We start from the raw sequence: 22,009 nt of genomic DNA on the forward strand, positions 1-22,009 counted from the left end.
ACCCCGGCATTCCCGGTCAGAGTGACCCCAGCATTCCCGGTCAGAGTGACCCCAGAGTGACCCCAGCATTCCCGGTCAGAGTGACCCCAGCATTCCCGGGCAGAGTGACCCCAGCATTCCTGGTCAGAGAGACCCCAGAGTGACCCCAGCATTCCTGGTCAGAGTGACCCCAGAATGACCCCAGCATTCCCGGTTAGAGTGACCCCAGAGTGACCCCAGCATTCCCAGTTAGAGTGACCCCAGAATGACCCCAGCATTCCCGGTCAGAGTGACCCCAGGATTCCCGGTCAGACTGACCCGAGCATTCCCGGTCAGAGTGACCCAAGCATTCCCGGTCAGATTGACCCCAGAGTGACCCCAGCATTCCCGGTCAGAGTGACCCCAGCATTCCCGGTCAGAGTGACACCAGCATTCCCGGTCAGAGTGACCCCAGCATTCCCGGGCAGAGTGACCCCAGCATTCCTGGTCAGAGTGACCCCAGAGTGACGCCAGCATTCCCGGTCAGAGTGACCCCAGAGTGACCCCAGCATTCCCGGTCAGAGTGACCCCAGAGTGACCCCAGCATTCCTGGTCAGAGTGACCCCAGAGTGACCCCAGCATTCCCGGTTAGAGTGACCCCAGAGTGACCCCAGCATTCCCGGTTAGAGTGACCCCAGAGTGACCCCAGCATTCCCGGTCAGAGTAACCCCAGAATTCCCGGTCAGAGTGACACCACCATTCCCGGTAAGAGTGACCCCAGAGTGACCCCAGCATTCCCGGTCAGAGTGACCCCAGCATTCCCGGTCAGAGTGACCCCAGCATTCCCGGTCAGAGTGACCCCAGCATTCCCGGTCAGAGTGACCCTAGCATTCCCGGTCACAGTGACCCCAGAGATACCCCAGCATTCCCGGTCAGAGTGACACCAGCAATCCCGGTCAGAGTGACCCCAGCATTCCCGGTCAGAGTGACCCCAGCAATCCCGGTCAGAGTGACCACAGAGTGACCCCAGCATTCCCGGTCAGAGTGACCCCAGCATTCCGGTCAGAGTGACCCCAGCATTCCGGTCAGAGTGACCCCAGAGTGACCCCAGCATTCCTGGTCAGATTGACCCCAGCATTCCTGGTCAGAGTGACCCCAGCATTCCCGGTCAGAGTGACCCCAGATTGACCCCAGTATTCCCGGTCAGAGTAACCCCAGAGTGACCCCAGCATTCCCGGTTAGAGTGACCGCAGAGTGACCCCAGCATTCCCGGTTAGAGTGACCCCAGAGTGACCCCAGCATTCCCGGTCAGAGTAACCCCAGAATTCCCGGTCAGAGTGACACCACCATTCCCGGTAAGAGTGACCCCAGAGTGACCCCAGCATTCCCGGTCAGAGTAACCCCAGCATTCCCGGTCAGAGTGACCCCAGAATTCCCGGTCAGAGTGACCCTAGCATTCCCGGTCACAGTGACCCCAGAGATACCCCAGCATTCCCGGTCAGAGTGACACCAGCAATCCCGGTCAGAGTGACCCCAGCATTCCCGGTCAGAGTGACCCCAGCAATCCCGGTCAGAGTGACCCCAGAGTGACCCCAGCATTCCCGGTCAGAGTGACCCCAGCATTCCGGTCAGAGTGACCCCAGCATTCCCGGTCACAGTGACCCCAGTATTCCCGGTAAGAGTGACCCCAGCATTCCCGGTCAGATTGACCCCAGCATTCCTGGTCAGATTGACCCCAGCATTCCTGGTCAGAGTGACCCCAGCATTCCCGGTCAGAGTGACCCCAGATTGACCCCAGTATTCCCGGTCAGAGTGACCCCAGCATTCCCGGTCAGATTGACCCCAGCATTCTCGGTCAGAGTGACCCCAGCATTCCCGGTCAGAGTGACCCCAGCATTCCGGGTCACAGTGACCCCAGCATTCCCGGTCAGAGTGACCCCAGCATTCCCGGTCAGATTGACCCCAGCATTCTCGGTCAGAGTGACCCCAGCATTCCCGGTCAGAGTGACCCCAGCATTCCGGGTCACAGTGACCCCAGCATTCTCGGTCAGAGTGACCCCAGCATTCCCGGTCAGAGTGACCCCAGCATTCCGGGTCACAGTGACCCCAACATTCCCGGTCAGAGTGACCCCAGCATTCCGGGGCAGAGTGACCCCAGCATTCATGGTCAGAGTGACCCTAGCATTCCCAGTCAGAGTGACCCCAGAGTGATCCCAGCATTCCCGGTCAGAGTGACCCCAGCAATCCCAGTCAGAGTGACCCCAGTATTCACGGTCAGAGTGACACCAGCATTCCCGGTCAGACTGACCCCAGCATTCCCGGTCAGAGTGACCCCAGCATTCCCGGTCAGAGTGACCCCAGCATTCCTGGTCAGAGTGACCCCAGCCTTCCCGTTCAGTGACCCCAGCATTCCCGGTCAGAGTGACTCCAGCATTCCCGGTCAAAGAGATCCCAGCATTTCCGGTCAGAGTGACCCCAGCATTCCCGGTCAGAGTGACTCCAGCATTCCCGGTCAAAGAGATCCCAGCATTCCCGGTCAGAGTGACCCCAGCATTCCCGGTCAGAGTGACTCCAGCATTCCCGGTCAAAGAGATCCCAGCATTCCCGGACACAGTGACCCCAGCATTCCCGGTCAGAGTAACCGCAGCATTCACGGTCACAGTGACCCCAGCATTCCCGGTCAGAGTGACCCCAGCATTCCCGGTTAGAGTGACCCCAGAGTGACCCCAGCATTCCCGGTCACAGTGACCCCAGAGTGACCCCAGCATTCCCGGTCACAGTGACCCCAGCATTCCCGGTCAGAGTGACCGCAGCATTCCCGGTCACAGTGACCACAGCATTTCCGGTCAGAGTGACACCAGCATTCCCGGTTAGAGTGACCCCAGAGTGACCCCAGCATTCCCGGTCAGTGTGACCCCAGAGTGACCCCTGCATTCCTGGTCACAGTGACCCCAGTATTCCCGGTCAGAGTGCCCCAGCATTCCCGGGCAGAGTGACCCCAGAGTGACCACAGCATTCCCAATCACAGTGACCCCAGTATTCCCGGTCAGAGTGACCCCAGAATTCCCGGGTAGAGTGACCCCAGCATTCCAGGTCAGATTGACCCCAGCATTCCTGGTCAGAGTGACCCCAGCATTCCCGGTCAGAGTGACCCCAGAGTGACCCCAGCATTCCCGGTCAGAGTGACCCCAGCATTCCCGGTCAGACTGACCCAAGCATTCCCGGTCAGAGTGACCACAGCATTCAAGGTCAGATTGACCCCAGCATTCAAGGTCAGATTGACCCCAGAGTGACCCCAGCATTCCCGGTCAGAGTGACACCAGCATTCCCGGTCACAGTGACCCCAGCATTCCTGGTCACAGTGACCCCAGCATTCCCGGGCAGAGTGACCCCAGCATTCCTGGTCAGAGTGACCCCAGAGTGACCCCAGCAATCCAGGTCAGAGTGACCCCAGAGTGACCCCAGCATTCCCGGTCAGAGTGACCCCAGAGGAACCCCAGCATTCCCGGGCAGAGTGACCCCAGCATTCCTGGTCAGATTGACCCAAGAATGACCCCAGCATTCCCGGTCAGAGTGACCCCAGCATTCCCGGTCAGAGTGACCCCAGCATTCCCGGTCACAGTGACCCCAGCATTCCCGGTCAGAATGACCCCAGGGTTCCCGGTCAGTGTGACCCCAGCGTTCCCGGTCAGACTGACCCAAGCATTCCCGGTCAGAGTGACCCCAGTATTCCCGGTCAGATTGACCCCAGAATGACCGCAGCATTCCCGGTCAGAGTGACCCCAGCATTCCCGGTCAGAGTGACCCCAGCATTCCCAGTCAGAGTGCCACCAGCATTCCCGGTCACAGTGACCCCAGCATTCCCGGGCTGAGTGACCCCAGCATTCCTGGTCAGAGTGACCCCAGAGTGACCCCAGCAATCCCGGTCAGAGTGACCACAGAGTGACCCCAGCATTCCCGGTCAGAGTGAACCCAGAGGGACCCCAGCATTCCCGGGCAGAGTGACCCCAGCATTCCTGGTCAGAGGGACACCAGAGTGACCCCAGCATTCCTGGTCAGAGTGACCCCAGCATTCCCGGTTAGAGTAACCCCAGCATTCCCGGTTAGAGTGACACCAGAGTGACCCCAGCATTCACGGTCAGAGTGACCCCAGGATTCCCGGTCAGAGTGACCCCAACATTCCCGGTCAGATTGACCTCAGAGTGACCCCAGCATTCCCGGTCAGAGTGACCCCAGAGTGACCCCAGCATTCCCGGTCAGAGTGACCCCAGAGTGACCCCAGCATTCCTGGTCAGAGTGACCCCAGAGTGACCCCAGCATTCCCGGTTAGAGTGACCCCAGAGTGACCCCAGCATTCCCGGTTAGAGTGACCCCAGAGTGACCCCAGCATTCCCGGTCAGAGTAACCCCAGAATTCCCGGTCAGAGTGACACCACCATTCCCGGTAAGAGTGACCCCAGAGTGACCCCAGCATTCCCGGTCAGAGTAACCCCAGCATTCCCGGTCAGAGTGACCCCAGAATTCCCGGTCAGAGTGACCCTAGCATTCCCGGTCACAGTGACCCCAGAGATACACCAGCATTCCCGGTCAGAGTGACACCAGCAATCCCGGTCAGAGTGACCCCAGCATTCCCGGTCAGAGTGACCCCAGCAATCCCGGTCAGAGTGACCCCAGAGTGACCCCAGCATTCCCGGTCAGAGTGACCCCAGCATTCCGGTCAGAGTGACCCCAGCATTCCCGGTCACAGTGACCCCAGTATTCCCGGTAAGAGTGACCCCAGCATTCCCGGTCAGATTGACCCCAGCATTCCTGGTCAGATTGACCCCAGCATTCCTGGTCAGAGTGACCCCAGCATTCCCGGTCAGAGTGACCCCAGATTGACCCCAGTATTCCCGGTCAGAGTGACCCCAGGATTCCCGGTCAGAGTGACCCCAGCATTCCCGGTCAGATTGACCCCAGCATTCTCGGTCAGAGTGACCCCAGCATTCCCGGTCAGAGTGACCCCAGCATTCCGGGTCACAGTGACCCCAGCATTCCCAGTCAGAGTGACCCCAGCATTCCCGGTCAGATTGACCCCAACATTCTCGGTCAGAGTGACCCCAGCATTCCCGGTCAGAGTGACCCCAGCATTCCGGGTCACAGTGACCCCAGCATTCTCGGTCAGAGTGACCCCAGCATTCCCGGTCAGAGTGACCCCAGCATTCCGGGTCACAGTGACCCCAACATTCCCGGTCAGAGTGACCCCAGCATTCCGGGGCAGAGTGACCCCAGAATTCCTGGTCAGAGTGACCCTAGCATTCCCAGTCAGAGTGACCCCAGAGTGATCCCAGCATTCCCGGTCAGAGTGACCCCAGCAATCCCAGTCAGAGTGACCCCAGTATTCACGGTCAGAGTGACACCAGCATTCCCGGTCAGACTGACCCCAGCATTCCCGGTCAGAGTGACCCCAGCATTCCCGGTCAGAGTGACCCCAGCATTCCTGGTCAGAGTGACCCCAGCCTTCCCGTTCAGTGACCCCAGCATTCCCGGTCAGAGTGACTCCAGCATTCCCGGTCAAAGAGATCCCAGCATTTCCGGTCAGAGTGACCCCAGCATTCCCGGTCAGAGTGACTCCAGCATTCCCGGTCAAAGAGATCCCAGCATTCCCGGTCAGAGTGACCCCAGCATTCCCGGTCAGAGTGACTCCAGCATTCCCGGTCAAAGAGATCCCAGCATTCCCGGACACAGTGACCCCAGCATTCCCGGTCAGAGTAACCGCAGCATTCACGGTCACAGTGACCCCAGCATTCCCGGTCAGAGTGACCCCAGCATTCCCGGTTAGAGTGACCCCAGAGTGACCCCAGCATTCCCGGTCACAGTGACCCCAGAGTGACCCCAGCATTCCCGGTCACAGTGACCCCAGCATTCCCGGTCAGAGTGACCGCAGCATTCCCGGTCACAGTGACCACAGCATTTCCGGTCAGAGTGACACCAGAATTCCCGGTTAGAGTGACCCCAGAGTGACCCCAGCATTCCCGGTCAGAGTGACCCCAGAGTGACCCCTGCATTCCTGGTCACAGTGACCCCAGTATTCCCGGTCAGAGTGCCCCAGCATTCCCGGGCAGAGTGACCCCAGAGTGACCACAGCATTCCCAATCACAGTGACCCCAGTATTCCCGGTCAGAGTGCCCCCAGAATTCCCGGGTAGAGTGACCCCAGCATTCCTGGTCAGAGTGACCCCAGCATTCCCGGTCAGAGTGACCCCAGAGTGACCCCAGCATTCCCGGTCAGAGTGACCCCAGGGTTCCCGGTCAGTGTGACCCCAGCATTCCCGGTCAGACTGACCCAAGCATTCCCGGTCAGAGTGACCCCAGCATTCAAGGTCAGATTGACCCCAGAGTGACCCCAGCATTCCCGGTCAGAGTGACACCAGCATTCCCGGTCACAGTGACCCCAGCATTCCTGGTCACAGTGACCCCAGCATTCCCGGGCAGAGTGACCCCAGCATTCCTGGTCAGAGTGACCCCAGAGTGACCCCAGCAATCCAGGTCAGAGTGACCCCAGAGTGACCCCAGCATTCCCGGTCAGAGTGACCCCAGAGGGACCCCAGCATTCCCGGGCAGAGTGACCCCAGCATTCCTGGTCAGATTGACCCAAGAATGACCCCAGCATTCCCGGTCAGAGTGACCCCAGCATTCCCGGTCAGAGTGACCCCAGCATTCCCGGTCACAGTGACCCCAGCATTCCCGGTCAGAATGACCCCAGGGTTCCCGGTCAGTGTGACCCCAGCGTTCCCGGTCAGACTGACCCAAGCATTCCCGGTCAGAGTGACCCCAGTATTCCCGGGCTGAGTGACCCCAGCATTCCTGGTCAGAGTGACCCCAGAGTGACCCCAGCAATCCCGGTCAGAGTGACCACAGAGTGACCCCAGCATTCCCGGTCAGAGTGACCCCAGAGGGACCCCAGCATTCCCGGGCAGAGTGACCCCAGCATTCCCGGTCAGAGTGACCCCAGAGGGACCCCAGCATTCCCGGGCAGAGTGACCCCAGCATTCCTGGTCAGAGGGACACCAGAGTGACCCCAGCATTCCTGGTCAGAGTGACCCCAGCATTCCCGGTTAGAGTAACCCCAGCATTCCCGGTTAGAGTGACACCAGAGTGACCCCAGCATTCACGGTCAGAGTGACCCCAACATTCCCGGTCAGAGTGACCCCAGCATTCCCGGTCAGATTGACCTCAGAGTGACCCCAGCATACCCGGTCAGAGTGACCCCAGCATTCCCGGTCAGAGTGACCCCAGCATTCCCGGTCAGAGTAACCCCAGCATTCCCGGTCACAGTGACCCCAGCATTCCCGGGCAGAGTGACCCAAGCATTCCTGGTCAGAGTGACCCCAGAGTGACCCCAGCATTCCCGGTCAGAGTGACCCCAGAGTGACCCCAGCATTCCCGGTCATAGTGACCCCAGCATTCCCGGGCAGAGTGAACCCAGCATTCCTGGTCAGAGAGACCCCAGAGTGACCCCAGCATTCCTGGTCAGAGTGACCCCAGAGTGACCCGAGCATTCCCGGTTAGAGTGACCCCAGAGTGACCCCTGCATTCCCGGTTAGAGTGACCCCAGCATTCCCGGTAAGAGTGACCCCAGCATTCCCGGTCAGAGTGACCCCAGAATTCCCGGTCAGAGTGACCCCAGCATTCCCGGTCAGAGTGACCCCAGAGTGAACCCAGCATTCCCGGTCACAGTGACCCCAGAGATACCCCAGCATTCCCGGTCAGAGTGACCCAAGCAATCCCGGTCAGAGTGACCACAGAGTGACCCCAGCATTCCCGGTCAGAGTGACCCCAGCATTCCCGGTCACAGTGACCCCAGTTTTCCCGGTCAGAGTGTCCCCAGCATTCCCGGGCATAGTGACCCCAGCATTCCCGGTCAGATTGACCCCAGCATTCCCGGTCAGAGTGACCCCAGAGTGACCCCAGCATTCCCGGTCAGAGTGACCCCAGGGTTCCCGGTCAGTGTGACCCCAGCATTCCCGGTCAGACTGACCCAAGCATTCCCGGTCAGAGTGACCCCAGCATTCAAGGTCAGATTGACCCCAGAGTGACCCCAGCATTCCCGGTCAGAGTGACACCAGCATTCCCGGTCACAGTGACCCCAGCATTCCTGGTCACAGTGACCCCAGCATTCCCGGGCAGAGTGACCCCAGCATTCCTGGTCAGAGTGACCCCAGAGTGACCCCAGCAATCCAGGTCAGAGTGACCCCAGAGTGACCCCAGCATTCCCGGTCAGAGTGACCCCAGAGGGACCCCAGCATTCCCGGGCAGAGTGACCCCAGCATTCCTGGTCAGATTGACCCAAGAATGACCCCAGCATTCCCGGTCAGAGTGACCCCAGCATTCCCGGTCAGAGTGACCCCAGCATTCCCGGTCACAGTGACCCCAGCATTCCCGGTCAGAATGACCCCAGGGTTCCCGGTCAGTGTGACCCCAGCGTTCCCGGTCAGACTGACCCAAGCATTCCTGGTCAGAGTGACCCCAGTATTCCCGGGCTGAGTGACCCCAGCATTCCTGGTCAGAGTGACCCCAGAGTGACCCCAGCAATCCCGGTCAGAGTGACCACAGAGTGACCCCAGCATTCCCGGTCAGAGTGACCCCAGAGGGACCCCAGCATTCCCGGGCAGAGTGACCCCAGCATTCCCGGTCAGAGTGACCCCAGAGGGACCCCAGCATTCCCGGGCAGAGTGACCCCAGCATTCCTGGTCAGAGGGACACCAGAGTGACCCCAGCATTCCTGGTCAGAGTGACCCCAGCATTCCCGGTTAGAGTAACCCCAGCATTCCCGGTTAGAGTGACACCAGAGTGACCCCAGCATTCACGGTCAGAGTGACCCCAACATTCCCGGTCAGAGTGACCCCAGCATTCCCGGTCAGATTGACCTCAGAGTGACCCCAGCATACCCGGTCAGAGTGACCCCAGCATTCCCGGTCAGAGTAACCCCAGCATTCCCGGTCACAGTGACCCCAGCATTCCCGGGCAGAGTGACCCAAGCATTCCTGGTCAGAGTGACCCCAGAGTGACCCCAGCATTCCCGGTCAGAGTGACCCCAGAGTGACCCCAGCATTCCCGGTCATAGTGACCCCAGCATTCCCGGGCAGAGTGAACCCAGCATTCCTGGTCAGAGAGACCCCAGAGTGACCCCAGCATTCCTGGTCAGAGTGACCCCAGAGTGACCCGAGCATTCCCGGTTAGAGTGACCCCAGAGTGACCCCTGCATTCCCGGTTAGAGTGACCCCAGCATTCCCGGTAAGAGTGACCCCAGCATTCCCGGTCAGAGTGACCCCAGAATTCCCGGTCAGAGTGACCCCAGCATTCCCAGTCAGAGTGACCCCAGAGTGAACCCAGCATTCCCGGTCACAGTGACCCCAGAGATACCCCAGCATTCCCGGTCAGAGTGACCCAAGCAATCCCGGTCAGAGTGACCACAGAGTGACCCCAGCATTCCCGGTCAGAGTGACCCCAGCATTCCCGGTCACAGTGACCCCAGTTTTCCCGGTCAGAGTGTCCCCAGCATTCCCGGGCAGAGTGACCCCAGAGTGACCCCAGCATTCCCGGTCACAGTGACCCCAGTATTCCCGGTCAGAGTGACCCCAGCATTCCCGGGCATAGTGACCCCAGCATTCCCGGTCAGATTGACCCCAGCATTCCTGGTCAGAGTGACCCCAGAGTGACCCCAGCATTCCCAGTCAGAGTGATTCCAGGATTCTCAGTCAGAGTGACCCCAGCATTCCCGGTCAGAGTGACCCCAGCATTCCCAGTCAGATTGACCCCAGAGTGACCCCAGCATTCCCGGTCAGAGTGACCCCAGCATTCCCGGGCAGAGTGACCCCAGCATTCCCGGGCAGAGTGACCCCAGAGTGACCCCTGCATTCCCGGTTAGAGTGACCCCAGCATTCCCGGTAAGAGTGACCCCAGCATTCCCGGTCAGAGTGACCCCAGAATTCCCGGTCAGAGTGACCCCAGCATTCCCGGTCAGAGTGACCCCAGAGTGAACCCAGCATTCCCGGTCACAGTGACCCCAGAGATACCCCAGCATTCCCGGTCAGAGTGACCCAAGCAATCCCGGTCAGAGTGACCACAGAGTGACCCCAGCATTCCCGGTCAGAGTGACCCCAGCATTCCCGGTCACAGTGACCCCAGTTTTCCCGGTCAGAGTGTCCCCAGCATTCCCGGGCATAGTGACCCCAGCATTCCCGGTCAGATTGACCCCAGCATTCCCGGTCAGAGTGACCCCAGAGTGACCCCAGCATTCCCGGTCAGAGTGACCCCAGGGTTCCCGGTCAGTGTGACCCCAGCATTCCCGGTCAGACTGACCCAAGCATTCCCGGTCAGAGTGACCCCAGCATTCAAGGTCAGATTGACCCCAGAGTGACCCCAGCATTCCCGGTCAGAGTGACACCAGCATTCCCGGTCACAGTGACCCCAGCATTCCTGGTCACAGTGACCCCAGCATTCCCGGGCAGAGTGACCCCAGCATTCCTGGTCAGAGTGACCCCAGAGTGACCCCAGCAATCCAGGTCAGAGTGACCCCAGAGTGACCCCAGCATTCCCGGTCAGAGTGACCCCAGAGGGACCCCAGCATTCCCGGGCAGAGTGACCCCAGCATTCCTGGTCAGATTGACCCAAGAATGACCCCAGCATTCCCGGTCAGAGTGACCCCAGCATTCCCGGTCAGAGTGACCCCAGCATTCCCGGTCACAGTGACCCCAGCATTCCCGGTCAGAATGACCCCAGGGTTCCCGGTCAGTGTGACCCCAGCGTTCCCGGTCAGACTGACCCAAGCATTCCTGGTCAGAGTGACCCCAGTATTCCCGGGCTGAGTGACCCCAGCATTCCTGGTCAGAGTGACCCCAGAGTGACCCCAGCAATCCCGGTCAGAGTGACCACAGAGTGACCCCAGCATTCCCGGTCAGAGTGACCCCAGAGGGACCCCAGCATTCCCGGGCAGAGTGACCCCAGCATTCCCGGTCAGAGTGACCCCAGAGGGACCCCAGCATTCCCGGGCAGAGTGACCCCAGCATTCCTGGTCAGAGGGACACCAGAGTGACCCCAGCATTCCTGGTCAGAGTGACCCCAGCATTCCCGGTTAGAGTAACCCCAGCATTCCCGGTTAGAGTGACACCAGAGTGACCCCAGCATTCACGGTCAGAGTGACCCCAACATTCCCGGTCAGAGTGACCCCAGCATTCCCGGTCAGATTGACCTCAGAGTGACCCCAGCATACCCGGTCAGAGTGACCCCAGCATTCCCGGTCAGAGTAACCCCAGCATTCCCGGTCACAGTGACCCCAGCATTCCCGGGCAGAGTGACCCAAGCATTCCTGGTCAGAGTGACCCCAGAGTGACCCCAGCATTCCCGGTCAGAGTGACCCCAGAGTGACCCCAGCATTCCCGGTCATAGTGACCCCAGCATTCCCGGGCAGAGTGAACCCAGCATTCCTGGTCAGAGAGACCCCAGAGTGACCCCAGCATTCCTGGTCAGAGTGACCCCAGAGTGACCCGAGCATTCCCGGTTAGAGTGACCCCAGAGTGACCCCTGCATTCCCGGTTAGAGTGACCCCAGCATTCCCGGTAAGAGTGACCCCAGCATTCCCGGTCAGAGTGACCCCAGAATTCCCGGTCAGAGTGACCCCAGCATTCCCAGTCAGAGTGACCCCAGAGTGAACCCAGCATTCCCGGTCACAGTGACCCCAGAGATACCCCAGCATTCCCGGTCAGAGTGACCCAAGCAATCCCGGTCAGAGTGACCACAGAGTGACCCCAGCATTCCCGGTCAGAGTGACCCCAGCATTCCCGGTCACAGTGACCCCAGTTTTCCCGGTCAGAGTGTCCCCAGCATTCCCGGGCAGAGTGACCCCAGAGTGACCCCAGCATTCCCGGTCACAGTGACCCCAGTATTCCCGGTCAGAGTGACCCCAGCATTCCCGGGCATAGTGACCCCAGCATTCCCGGTCAGATTGACCCCAGCATTCCTGGTCAGAGTGACCCCAGAGTGACCCCAGCATTCCCAGTCAGAGTGATTCCAGGATTCTCAGTCAGAGTGACCCCAGCATTCCCGGTCAGAGTGACCCCAGCATTCCCAGTCAGATTGACCCCAGAGTGACCCCAGCATTCCCGGTCAGAGTGACCCCAGCATTCCCGGGCAGAGTGACCCCAGCATTCCCGGGCAGAGTGACCCCAGAGTGACCCCAGCATTCCCGGTCAGAGTGACCCCAGAGTGACCCCAGCATTCCCGGTCATAGTGACCCCAGCATTCCCGGGCAGAGTGAACCCAGCATTCCTGGTCAGAGAGACCCCAGAGTGACCCCTGCATTCCTGGTCACAGTGACCCCAGTATTCCCGGTCAGAGTGACCCCAGAATTCCCGGGTAGAGTGACCCCAGCATTCCAGGTCAGATTGACCCCAGCATTCCTGGTCAGAGTGACCCCAGCATTCCCGGTCAGAGTGACCCCAGAGTGACCCCAGCATTCCCGGTCAGAGTGACTCCAGCATTCCCGGTCAGACTGACCCAAGCATTCCCGGTCAGAGTGACCCCAGCATTCAAGGTCAGATTGACCCCAGAGTGACCCCAGCATTCCCGGTCAGAGTGACACCAGCATTCCCGGTCACAGTGACCCCAGCATTCCTGGTCACAGTGACCCCAGCATTCCCGGGCAGAGTGACCCCAGCATTCCTGGTCAGAGTGACCCCAGAGTGACCCCAGCAATCCAGGTCAGAGTGACCCCAGAGTGACCCCAGCAATCCAGGTCAGAGTGGCCCCAGAGTTACCCCAGCATTCCCGGTCAGAGTGACCCCAGAGTTACCCCAGCATTCCCGGTCAGAGTGACCCCAGAGGGACCCCAGTATTCCCGGGCAGAGTGACCCCAGCATTCCTGGTCAGATTGACCCCAGAATGACCCCAGCATTCCCGGTCAGAGTGACCCCAGCATTCCCGGTCAGAGTGACCCCAGCATTCCCGGTCAGAGTGACCCCAGGGTTCCCGGTCAGTGTGACCCCAGTGTTCCCGGTCAGACTCACCCAAGCATTCCGGGTCAGAGTGACCCCAGTATTCCCAGTCAGATTGACCCCAGAATGACCCCAGCATTCCCGGTCAGAGTGACCCCAGCATTCCCGGTCAGAGTGACCCCAGCATTCCCGGTCAGAGTGACACCAGCATTCCCGGTCACAGTGACCCCAGCATTCCCGGGCTGAGTGACCCCAGCATTTCTGGTCAGAGTGACCCCAGCAATCCCGGTCAGAGTGACCACAGAGTGACCCCAGCATTCCCGGTCAGAGTGACCCCAGAGGGACCCCAGCATTCCCGGGCAGAGTGACCCCAGCATTCCTGGTCAGAGGGACACCAGAGTGACCCCAGCATTCCTGGTCAGAGTGACCCCAGCATTCCCGGTTAGAGTAACCCCAGCATTCCCGGTTAGAGTGACCCCAACATTCCCGGTCAGACTGACCCGAGCATTCCCGGTCAGAGTGACCCCAGCATTCCCGGTCAGATTGACCTCAGAGTGACCCCAGCATTCCCGGTCAGAGTGACCCCAGCAGTCCCGGTCAGAGTAACCCCAGCATTCCCGGTCACAGTGACCCCAGTATTCCTGGTCAGAGTGACCCCAGCATTCCCGGGCATAGTGACCCCAGCATTCCCGGTCAGATTGACCCCAGCATTCCTGGTCAGAGTGACCGCAGAGTGACCCCAGTATTCCCGGTCAGAGTGACCCCAGCTTCCCGGTCAGAGTGACCCCAGCATTCCCAGTCAGATTGACCCCAGAGTGACCCCAGCATTCCCGGTCAGAGTGACCCCAGCATTCCCGGGCAGAGTGACCCCAGCATTCCTGGGCAGAGTGACCCCAGAGTGACCCCAGCATTCCTGGTCAGAGTGACCCCAGAGTGACCCGAGCATTCCCGGTTAGAGTGACCCCAGCATTCCCGGTAAGAGTGACCCCAGCATTCACGGTCAGAGTGACCCCAGAATTCCCGGTCAGAGTGACCCCAGCATTCCCGGTCAGAGTGACCCCAGAGTGAACCCAGCATTCCCGGTCACAGTGACCCCAGAGATATCCCAGCATTCCCGGTCAGAGTGACCCAAGCAATCCCGGTCAGAGTGACCACAGAGTGACCCCAGCATTCCCGGTCAGAGTGACCCCAGCATTCCCGGTCACAGTGACCCCAGTATTCCCGGTCAGAGTGACCCCAGCATTCCCGGGCATAGTGACCCCAGCATTCCCGGTCAGATTGACCCCAGCATTCCCAGTCAGAGTGATTCCAGGATTCTCAGTCAGAGTGACCCCAGCATTCCCGGTCAGAGTGACCCCAGCATTCCCAGTCAGATTGACCCCAGAGTGACCCCAGCATTCCCGGTCAGAGTGACCCCAGCATTCCCGGGCAGAGTGACCCCAGAGTGACCCCAGCATTCCCGGTCAGAGTGACCCCAGCATTCCCGGTCAGAGTGACCCCAGCATTCCCGGTCAGAGTGACCCCAGAGTGACCCCAGCATTCCCGGTCACAGTGACCCCAGTATTCCCGGTCAGAGTGACGCCAGCATTCCCGGGCAGAGTGACCCCAGAGTGACCCCAGCATTCCCGGTCACAGTGACCCCAGTATTCCCGGTCAGAGTGACCACAGCATTCCCGGGCATAGTGACCCCAGCATTCCCGGTCAGATTGACCCCAGCATTCCTGGTCAGAGTGACCCCAGCATTTCCGGTCAGAGTGACCCCAGAGTGACCCCAGCATTCCCGGTCAGAGTGACCCCAGGATTCCCGGTCAGAGTGACCCCAGCATTCCCGGTCATACTGACACGAGCATTCCCGGTCAGAGTGACCCCAGCATTCCCGGTCAGATTGACCCCAGAGTGACCCCAGCATTCCCGGTCAGAATGACCCCAGCAATCCCGGTCAGAGTGACCCCAGCATTCCCGGTCACAGTGACCCCAGCATTCCCGGGCAGACTGACCCCAGCATTCCCGGTCAGAGTGACCCCAGCATTCCCGGTCAGAGTGACCCCAGCATTCCGGTCAGTGTGACCCCAGAGTGACCCCAGCATTCCCGTTCAGTGTGACCCCAGAGTGACCCCAGCATTCCCGGTCAGAGTGACCCCAGCATTCCTGGTCAGAGTGACCCCAGCATTCCCGGTCAGAGTGACCCCAGCATTCCCGGTCAGAGTGACCTTAGCATTCCCGGTCAGTGACCCCAGCATTCCCGGTCAGTGTGACCCCAGAGTGACCCCAGCATTCCCGGTCAGAGTGACCCCAGAGTGATCCCAGCATTCCCGGTCAGAGTGACCCCAGCATTCCCGGTCAGAGTGACCCAAGCATTCCCGGTCAGAGGGACCCCAGCATTCCGGGTAAGAGTGACCGCAGCATTCCCGGTCAGAGTGACCCCAGTATTCCCGGTCAGAGTGACCCCAGTATTCCCGGTCAGAGTGACCCCAGCATTCCCGGTCAGAGTGACACCAGCATTCCTGGTCAGAGTGACCCCAGCATTCCCGGTCAGAGTGACACCAGCATTCCCGGTCAGAGTGACTCCAGCATTCCCGGTCAGAGTGACCTCAGCATTCCCGGTCAGTGTGACCCCAGAGTGACCCCAGCATTCCCGGTCAGAGTGACCCCAGAGTGACCCCAGCATTCCCGGTCAGAGTGACCTCAGCATTCCCGGTCAGAGTGACTCCAGCATTCCCGGTCAGAGTGACCTCAGCATTCCCGGTCAGGGTGACCCCAGCATTCCCGGTCAGTGTGACCCCAGAGTGACCCCAGCATTCCCGGTCAGAGTGACCCCAGAGTGACCCCAGCATTCCCGGTCAGAGTGACCCCAGCATTCCCGGTCAGAGTGACCCCAGCATTCCCGGTCAGTGTGACCCCAGAGTGACCCCAGCATTCCCGGTCAGAGTGACCCCAGCATTCCCGGTCAGAGTGACCCCAGAGTGACCCCAGCATTCCTGGTCAGAGTGACCCCAGCATTCCCGGTCAGAGTGACCCCAGCATTCCCGGTCTGAGTGACCCCAGTGTGACCCCAGCATTCCCGGTCAGAGTGACCCCAGCATTCCCGGTCAGAGATACCCCAGCATTCCTCGTCAGATTGACCCCAGAGTGACCGCAGCATTCCCGGTCAGAGTGACCGCAGCATTCCCGGTCAGAGTGACCCCAGCATTCCCGGTCAGAGTGACCCCAGTAGTCCCGGTCAGAGTGACCCCAGCATTCCCGGTCAGAGTGACCCCAGCATTCCTGGTCAGAGTGACCCCAGAGTGACCCCAGCATTCCCAGTCAGAGTGACCCCAGCATTCCCGGTCAGAGTGACCCCAGAGTGACCCCAGCATTCCTGGTCTGATTGACCCCAGCATTCCCGGTGAGTGTGACCCCAGCATTCCCGGTCAGAGTGACCCCAGATTGACCCCAGCATTCCCGGTCAGAGTTACCCCAGCATTCCCGGTCAGTCTGACCCCAGAGTGACCCCAGCATTCCCGATCAGTGGGACCTCGGTATTCCCGGTCAGAGTGACCCTCGCATTCCCGGTTTGAGTGACCCCAGAGTGACGCCAGCATTCCCGGACAGAGTGACCCCAGCATTCCCGGTTAGTGTGACCCCAGAGTGACCCTAGCATTCCCGATCAGATTGACCCCAGAGTGACCCCAGCATTCCCGGTCAGAGTGACCCCAGCATTCCCGGTCAGAGTGACCCTAGCATTCCCGGTTAGAGTGACCCCAGCATTCCCGGACAGAGTGAACCCAGCATTCCCGGTCAGAATGACCCCAGAGTGACCCAAGCATTCCCGGTCAGAGTGACCCCAGCATTCCCGGTCAGAGTGACCCCAGCATTCCCAGTCAGAGTGACCCCAGAGTGACCCCAGCATTCCCGGTCAGAGTGGCCCCAGAGTGACCCCAGAATTCCCGGTCAGAGTAACCCCAGCATTCCCGGTCAGAGTGACCCCAGCATTCCCAGTTATGGTGAACCCAGCATTCCCGGTCAGAGTGACCCCAGCATTCCTGGTCAGAGTGACCCCAGATTCCCAGTCATGGTGACCCCAGCATTCCCAGTTAGAGTGACTGCATTGTTTCTGGTCAGTTGACTCCAGTATTACTGGTCACAGTGACCCCAGTATTACTTATTCCTGGTCATAGTGACCCATGCATTGCTCGTCAGAAAGGAGGTCATTCCTGTGTCAATCAGAGAGTGTCGCTGTGTGACAGGGATGGATAACCTGACGGTTCCTAGTCTCATTCCTGCCTCCAGCTCATTGACTAACAGTGATGTTAAATGTGACTTTTCTGATGGGGAGTGTCACCCTGATCCCCCTCACTGTCCCATTAAGTAATAACATAAATGGCAAACATTCAAGGAGCAATTGGGGGAACTGCAACAATTGTTTATTCCTGTCTGGCACAAAAGTAAAACAGAAAAGGTGGCCAAAGCATGGCTTACAAGAGAAATTAGAGATAGTGTTCGATCCAAGGAAGAGGCTTACAAATCGGTCAAGAAAATCAACATACCTGAAGATTGGGAGCAATTTATAATTTGGCAAAGGAAGACCAAGGGATTAATTCAGAAGCGTTAAATAGAGTGTGAAAGTAAGCTTGTGGGGAACATAAAAATTGACTGTGAAAGTTTCTATTGGTCTATGAAGAGAAAAAGATTGCCGAAGACAAATGTAGGTCCCTTATCGTCAGAAACAGGAGAATTTATAATGGGGAACAAATAAATGGCTGGCTAACTAAATACATACTTTGGTTCTGTCTTCACAAATGAGGACACAAATAAGATACCAGAAATGTTGGGGAACACAGGGTTTAGGGAGAGGGAGGAACTGAAGGAAATAAGTATTAGTAGAGAAATGGTGTTGGGGAAATTGATGGGGTTGAAGGCTGATAAAACACCACGTCCTGATAATCTACATCCCAGAGTACTGAAGGAAGTAGAAATAGTGGATGCATTGGTGGTCACCTTCCAGGATTATATAGGTTCTGGATCAGTTCCTACACATTGGAGGGTAGATAATGTAATTCCACTATTCAAAAAAGGGAGGTCGAGAGAAAACAGGGAATTCTATCCAGTAAGCCTGCCGTCGGTCGTGTGGAAAATTCTAGAAGCCATAATCAGAGATTTTATAGCAGAGTACTTAGGAAACAGTGGCAGGATCGGACACAGTCAGCATGGAATTATGAAGGAAAAATCATGTTTGACGAATCTAGGATTGTTTTCGTTGGAAAGATGGAGGTTGAGGGGGGACCTGATTGAGGTCTACAAAACTATGAGAGGTATGGACAGGGTGGATAGCAACAAGCTTTTTCCAAGAGTGGGGGTGTCAATTACAAGGGGTCACGATTTCAAGGTGAGAGGGGGAAAGTTTAAGGGAGATGTGCGTGGAAATTTTTTTACGCAGAGGGTGGTGGGTGCCTGGAACGCTTTGCCAGCGGAGGTGGTAGAGGCGGGCACGCTAGCATCATTTAAGATGCACCTAGACAGATATATGAATGGGCGGGGAACAGAGGGAAGTAGATCCTTGGAAAATAGGTGACAGGTTTAGATAAAGGATATGGGTCGGCGCAGGCTGGGAGGGCCGAAGGGCCTGTTCCTGTGCTGTAATTTTCTTTGTTCTTTGTACTGGAACTCTTCAAGGATGTGTCATGTGAGAGTACTTTTAAGACATGGATGTTTAAGCAATGTACCTTTAAGAAAACAGTGATGTCAGAGAGTGGGTGGGGCTGAGGTCAGGTCAGCCATATTTGCAGTTTAGTTTCAGTTTAAAAACAGTGGGCGCGATTCTCTGAAATGGAGGCAGAGTGTTCGCGCCGCCGAGGTTCACGACGGCGCAAAACGGCCCCTACCCCGACCGATTCAGGGCCCGATAATGGGCTAGGAGCGGCGCCACATCATTTACGGGTGTCAGGCCGGCGCCGCATAACTGGCGCCAACCCGCGCATGCGAGGATGCCGTCCTCTCCGAGTCCGCCCCGCAAGAAGATGTCTGACGGATCTTGCGGGGCTGCGGAAGAAAGGATGTCCTCCTTCAGAGAGGCCGGCCCGACGATCGGTGGGCACTGATCATGGGCCAGACCCCATTTGAGGCCCCCCCGGTGCAGAATCCCCCCTTGCCCCCCCACAGGCCGCCCCCCCCCCCAGCGTTCCCGCCGACAGCGACTAGGTGTGGACGGCGCCGGGGGGAACCCGCCGTTTTGGGCAGGCCGCTCGGCCCATCCGGGCCGGAGAATCGCGGGGGTACCGGTGAATCGCCATTTTGGCTGTCTCGGGCGATTCACTGTACCGCGCCGCGCAAAACGCGATTGTGGTGATCTGGCCGCTTCCGTAAATCGGGGAGGGCCGGCGTCGCGGGAAAATTTGGCGACCCAGGCGATTCTCCCAACCGGCGCGGGAGCGGAGAATCGCGCCCAGTGTGTGTGTGTGTGTCTGTGTATTTCCAGAGCACTGCAAGTTTTGAAAAGAGCTGGGTGTGGGTCTGTGTTTTGCAGTGAGCTGAATATCTGCCATTAAAGTGAATCTTTTAACCTGATGTGATTTTGTTTAAAGGTGTTAAGTCTCTTGGAAGTTTGAAGGAACATTTTAAGGAATTATTTACTGTTGCAATATTTTCTGAGTTATCTTTGGAGTAAGGAGTGTTAAGAGATCCAATGTTTATTTAAGATGTTAAGTTGAGTTCATGGAATAAACATTGTTTTGTGTTTAAAAACCCACGTGTCCATAATTGTAATCCCACACCTAGGGAACAAGCCGTGTGCTCGGAAAAGCAACAAATCCATTAAAGGGAGAGGTTGGTTTAACTCCTGATATATTTTGGGGTTCTGAAAACGCCTCGCCCATAACAGATGTAACTAATAGAGGTGATGAGGGGGAGCCAGTGGATGTGGTTTATTTGGACTTTCAGAAAACTTTTGACAAAGTTGCACACAAGAGATTAGCGTGTAAAATTAAAACGTATGGGATTGGGGGCAGTGTATTGAGATGGATAGAAAACTGATTGTCGGACAGGAAACAAAGAGGAGGAATGAACGGGTCTTTTTCCAATTGGCAGGCAGTGATTAGTGGGGTACCGCAGGGATCGGTGCTGGGACCCCAGCTATTCACAATATATATTAATGATTTGGACAAAGGAACTAAATGTAATAGCTTCAAATTTGCAGATGACACAAAGCTGGGTGGGAGGATGAGCTGTGAGGAGGATGCAGAGATGCTTTAGTGTGATTTGGACAAATTGAGTGAGTGGGCAAATGCATGGCAGATGCTCTATAATATCGGTAAATGTGAGGTTATCCACTTTAGTAGCAAAAACAGGAATGCAGATTATTATCTGACTGGCTATAGATTGAGAAAGAGCAATGTCCAACGAGACCTGGGTGTCCTTGTGCACCAGTTGCTGAAGGTAAACATGCAGGTGCAGCAGGCGGTAAATAAGGCAAATGGTATGTTGGCCTTCATTGCGAGAGGTTTCGAGTACAGGAGCAGGGAAGTCTTGCTGCAATTACACAGGGCTTGGTGAGGCCACACCTGGAGTATTGTGGGCAGTTTTGGTGTCCTTATCTGAGGAGGGATGTTCTTGCTCTTGAGGGAGTGCAGCGAAGGTTTACCAGACTGATTCCAGGGATGGCGGAAATGTCATATGGGGAAAGATTGAATCGGTTTGGATTATATTCGCTGGAGTTCAGAAGAATGAGGGAGGATCTCATTGAAACCTATAAAATCCTAACAGGACTGGACAGGGTAGATGCAGGAAGGATGTTCCCGATAGTGGGTGTGTCCAGAATCAGGGATCATAGTTTGAGGGTACCGGGTAAACCTTTTATGGCAGACATGAAGAGACAGTGTTTCATGCAGAGACTGGTTGGCCTGTGGAACTCGCTGCCCCAGGAAGCAGTTGAGGTAAAACATTGTGTATTTTCAAGAAGTAGTTAGCTATGGTACTGGGAGCAAAGAGGATCAAAGAATATGGGGGAAGCTGGGAAAGGTCATAGAGTTGGACCAGCAGCCATGCTCATAATGAATGGCGGAGCAGGCTCGAAGGGCCGAATGGCCTCCTCCTGCTCCTATTTCCTATGTTTCTCCTACTGCACATTAACAAAGTGCAAACTCTTAGATTTAGATTGATTGTCACATAAGAACATAAGAACTAGGAGCAGGAGTCGGCCATCTGGCCCCTCGAGCCTGCTCCACCATTCAATGAGATCATGGCTGATCTTTTGTGGACTCAGCTCCACTTTCCGGCCCGAACACCATAACCCTTAATCCCTTTATTCTTCAAAAAACTATCTATCTTTATTTTTAAAACATTTAATGAAGGAGCCTCTACTGCTTCACTGGGCAAGGAATTCCATAGATTCACAACCCTTTGGGTGAAGAGGTTCCTCCTAAACTCAGTCCTAAATCTACTTCCCCTTATTTTGAGGCTATGCCCCCTAGTTCTGCTTTCACAAGCCAGTGGAAACAACCTGCCCGCATTTATCCTATCTATTCCCTTCATAATCTTATATGTTTCTATAAGATCCCCCCTCATCCTTCTAAATTCCAACGAGTACAGTCCCAGTCTACTCAACCTCTCCTCTTAATCCAACCCCTTCAGCTCTGGGATTAACCTAGTGACTCTCCTCTGCACATCCTCCAGTGCCAGTACGTCCTTTCTCAAGTAAGGAGACCAAAACTGAACACAATACTCCAGGTGTGGCCTCACTAACACCTTATACAATTGCAGCAGAACCTCCCTAGTCTTAAACTCCATCTAGCAATGAAGGACAAAATTCCATTTGCCTTCTTAATCACCTGTTGCACCTGTAAACCAACTTTTTGCGACTCATGCACTAGCACACCCAGGTCTCTCTGCACAGCAGCATGTTTTAATATTTTATCATTTAAATAATAATCCCTTTTGCTGTTATTCCTACCAAAATGGATAACCTCACATTTGTCAACATTGTATTCCATCTGCCAGACCCTAGCCCATTCACTTAGCCTATCCAAATCCCTCTGCAGACTTCCAGTATCCTCTGCACTTTTTGCTTTACCACGCATCTTAGTGTCGTCTGCAAACTTGGACACAT

General features: G+C 57.1%; 1 protein-coding gene across 20 annotated transcripts in view; it reads right to left on the reverse strand.

Annotated features, from left to right (window-relative positions):
- rap1gapa (RAP1 GTPase activating protein a) overlaps positions 1-22,009 on the reverse strand; it is an 809,199-nt gene that overhangs the window by 113,031 nt on the left and 674,159 nt on the right. The gene's annotated exons all lie outside the window — the stretch shown is intronic.

The sequence above is a fragment of the Scyliorhinus torazame genome, chromosome 16 (genome assembly GCF_047496885.1).
Source record: "Scyliorhinus torazame isolate Kashiwa2021f chromosome 16, sScyTor2.1, whole genome shotgun sequence".
NCBI lineage: Eukaryota > Metazoa > Chordata > Chondrichthyes > Carcharhiniformes > Scyliorhinidae > Scyliorhinus > Scyliorhinus torazame.